This window comes from Camelina sativa, chromosome 16, assembly GCF_000633955.1.
Source record: "Camelina sativa cultivar DH55 chromosome 16, Cs, whole genome shotgun sequence".
In the NCBI taxonomy this organism is placed as follows: Eukaryota; Viridiplantae; Streptophyta; class Magnoliopsida; order Brassicales; family Brassicaceae; genus Camelina; species Camelina sativa.
Genome location: NC_025700.1, coordinates 29028387 through 29033250, shown reverse-complemented (window position 1 = coordinate 29033250; position 4864 = coordinate 29028387).

The window sequence follows — 4864 nt, the reverse complement described above, 5'->3', positions numbered from 1 at the left end:
TATCATATGCTCATTTATACATATGGCAAAGGATTGAATTGATCCAATTCTAACCTAATATGCATCTCACATGCATACTAAATGTGACTGACCGAGAAAATGACATGCTAACTATGACGTAGGCATATCAATTAGGGCTATTTCGTGGGCTGGCCCAATCCGACCCTGAAAAACACCAGATTCGGGTTTAAATATATATATGTCCAGATAAAATCGGGCATTTCGGGCTTAACCCGTTTAGGCAATAGGGTTTTTTGGGCTTAGCCCGGCCGGGCTCGGGTCAGTCCGAAAAACCCTTAAACAAAAATATTTGTACCTTTTTGTTAACATTTTTGTTTGATTGCAATATTTGATTAATAATTTATTTATTGTAACTAAAGTTGTAAACTCTAATCCTAATTTTCATATTTACTTAATTACCATACTTAATACTTTTAAAATTTTTATCTACGATGTTTTATATGAATTATATATTGGTTTATTTGGTTAAAGTATCGAAATTTTATTTAGTTTTAAACTTTTTCTATTAAATTAAGTTGGTTGTAGTGAATATAGATGAGTTATTAAAATTTTGATTGATTTGTTTTGTAGTACACCTTCAAACACTACTTTTTAAGGCTTATAAGTTTGAATTTTTGATCGGTAATATAAGCCCGAAAAAGCCCGAAAAGCCCGAAAAGCCCTGTAACCTTGTTAGGACCGGGTTCGGGCTTTAAAATATAGGCTCGAAAATATTTTGGGTCAAGCCGGACCGAACTCAAACATATGCGGGTTTTACGGGTTTCAGGCCGGGCCGGGCCGGGCCAGCCCGATTGACACCCTTGACGTATATCTGTCTATATATTGCGTACACGGTTTTATTTTTGTTAAGTTAATTATTTCATGTAAAACCAATTAAAAAACAAAAAAAAAAAAAAAAANCTAAATGTGACTGACCGAGAAAATGACATGCTAACTATGACGTAGGCATATCAATTAGGGCTATTTCGTGGGCTGGCCCAATCCGACCCTGAAAAACACCAGATTCGGGTTTAAATATATATATGTCCAGATAAAATCGGGCATTTCGGGCTTAACCCGTTTAGGCAATAGGGTTTTTTGGGCTTAGCCCGGCCGGGCTCGGGTCAGTCCGAAAAACCCTTAAACAAAAATATTTGTACCTTTTTGTTAACATTTTTGTTTGATTGCAATATTTGATTAATAATTTATTTATTGTAACTAAAGTTGTAAACTCTAATCCTAATTTTCATATTTACTTAATTACCATACTTAATACTTTTAAAATTTTTATCTACGATGTTTTATATGAATTATATATTGGTTTATTTGGTTAAAGTATCGAAATTTTATTTAGTTTTAAACTTTTTCTATTAAATTAAGTTGGTTGTAGTGAATATAGATGAGTTATTAAAATTTTGATTGATTTGTTTTGTAGTACACCTTCAAACACTACTTTTTAAGGCTTATAAGTTTGAATTTTTGATCGGTAATATAAGCCCGAAAAAGCCCGAAAAGCCCGAAAAGCCCTGTAACCTTGTTAGGACCGGGTTCGGGCTTTAAAATATAGGCTCGAAAATATTTTGGGTCAAGCCGGACCGAACTCAAACATATGCGGGTTTTACGGGTTTCAGGCCGGGCCGGGCCGGGCCAGCCCGATTGACACCCTTGACGTATATCTGTCTATATATTGCGTACACGGTTTTATTTTTGTTAAGTTAATTATTTCATGTAAAACCAATTAAAAAACAAAAAAAAAAAAAAAAAGATCTTAAGACAGATCGATGTATATATCGATCGTATATACGTATGTACTATCAAAGCTGGTAGAAATTGATTGGTTTTCTTTTACATGTCAAAAAAACTACTAGCTATCACTATAACTATCTATAACATCTTAACAAAAATGTATATATCTAGCTACACACACTATCATTATACGTATATTATTAGAATTTTGATCGAGCATATATACTATGCAAACTGTAACGGAAAATACGATATAGACATACTAAATTACATTTATTTTATGTATTTATGCCAGATGGCGTATGCAAATGATGTGGACATGGCAACTAAATTAAGCGAAGCTAGTGTCAATGGACACTTGCATTGGTATCTATCGAACGAATCCATTATTATTTAGAAATCTAGTTTTTTGGGACCAAGACAACCGATATGGGTCTGAGACAAATGGGCATTTGATGTCTAATATGGAATATGGTGACCGTCCACTTAAAAATGGTCACCCACAAATAAAATAAAACTAGATTAAGACTCGTGCTATAAACACGGGTTGAAATTTATTTTATTTATATTGTAATTTTTTTATAAAATATTATTTATGTGATTGTTTTTAAAAGTTTTTTTGGATAAAATAATATGCAATAAAATCATATGCTAGATATGATAACTTGAAAAAGACACTTATTTTGTAAGTTTTATATTGATAATGATTCTAGATAAGTACATGTGCTATAACACTAGTTAAATTTTATTTTATACAAAATTTTGTATATTTTTTATTTTAAAAGAAAATTTTAATATGTTGTATTAGTTTATGTACTTGTTTTTAAAAAGCGAGTTATTATATTATGAGTAATTTAATATATTGTTATACTTTTTGTTTTAATATACTTGGTTTTTTAAAATTCTTTCATATTATAGTGACATATTATTGACATTGCTATAACAAAACAATTTAGAGTGTTTATAATTTCTAACTTTAATACCAAGTTTCAATATTTAAAAAATATTTCAAAATAAATTATTTAAAGTTTATTATATTATATAAAATTATAAAATTCAACAAAAAAGTATGAAATTGAATTTAATTATTCAAATTTTGACCCGTTACTCAGTAAAATTTTTAATTCAGTAGATATTATTTTTAAAGAATAATATTAATAAAAATTGAATCTTTTATAGATTGAATCATTTATATTTGTTTTTGAAAATTCAACTTATGGTATATCCGAAAATAAAACTATATTTTAATTGTAATAAATAATATGATAATTTATTTGTTTTACAAAATAGACTCATATATAAATATAAGAGGTGAAGTATAATATTAATTAACAATGTTAAGTTAGATATCAAAGAATTTTATTTGATGAATAATTTAATAAAAGAAATTAATATTGTACGTCAGATGATATCAAATGATTTTTAAAAATATTCTCTTTAAGATTTTTGGAAACAATAAATCCAGACTATACAAATAATATAAAACTTAATCTATAACCTATTTGTAACCAACTTATTAAAATTATATATACAAAATAATGTTGTGTACTTTCATTTTATTATATAGAGGATATCTTAGAATTTCTACATAAACGTTTAAAATATATACTCAAATAATTGATTAAACAACAGTGATATATGAATCAATTTTTTCTGATATATATATATATATATATTATATTCCTAATTATATAACTTTTAGCACTAAATATATAATTGTACGAATCATTTTTTGTCTTCACCATGCTTAGCTCGAGCAATTACTATGGCTCGATGTATTGACGCAATGTTCAACTAAAGCATTCCGTTTTTTTTTTGGTTTTTTATTTCTAAAGAAACGTTTCACTATGTATTGTTGTTTAAGCAGATATTTTAAATACATTTTGGTTTCCAACCCCCGAGAATATAGGGCGAGCGATCGTTTGAATTTTGGACCACATCCCAGTTGGACAACTGGTTAGGTTTTATACAGTTCGTCTTATAAAAAAACACATATTCCTGTTGTAGGGTCCGTGGAAATATGGTAGAAACTAGAAAGCAAAGAGCTAGTGGTAGGGTTTGACTGGATAGTCCAAACCTTAGCATATGAGATACAATAAAATTTTATCATGCATGTATATTTATTTAGTTTTCAAGCTAATTTTAGAGTTACGATTTCCTAAGAATTAGATTGACATACTCTTTCTGTATTAAAATACATGATGTTTTAGGATTTTCATCCTGATTAAAAAAACAATTAATAATGTATTGTTATTAACTCAAAATAATAAATGATGTACTACTTTTGATATTTAGTAGTATGTTTTCTTATTTGATTTATTGTAAAAGCAAAATCATTAAATATTTATTTGATTTTGAAAATGAAAATGCATTAAATACACTAAGAAAATCATCTTTTTTGATACAAAATAAAATCTTAAAACATAATGTATTCTGATACAGAGGGAGTAATAAATAAATGTTTCACTATGAATTTTAATATGTTAACAACAAAAATTAAATGTTTTGGTTTAGTATTTTCGGTTATGTATTGCATCCAACTTGGCAACATTTATTCTTTACTCGAAGTTCGATATAGAATTGAGTGAACAAACATCATTTTCGATATAATAGATTGCAAAATGAACAACATTAGAATCTTACCGAAAACGTTAATTATAAGCTTATTATGATACAATTATTTATTTAATTAACGCATTGCATGGTCACAGCCTGATCTAGGCTTCCAACTTACGGTTTCTTTATAAAATTTATAAAATGATATTTCTCATATATATATATATATATAGTTCTATCTGGTTGACGAGGACTGATTAAATGATACAAATAATTGGGCACATTCTCTTCCATATTAGTTTAGGTTACTTAATTCTTCCAAGTTCTATCATAACACGTGGTCATGCGACTCTTATCTTATCTTAAACTCTTTTTTGGTGGTTACAATGTAGAAACATATCATTTTGCATAGTAGTTCGAAGTTAGAATGCTTTCAGATGGTATAAATAATCATCCCCGAAAAAATATTAGAGTCTACATGAGAGCCCATTTAAGAGTTTTGACGACGAATGATTTTTTTTTGGAATTTAGAAAGCCCAATAATTATTTAGCTCCTTATAGG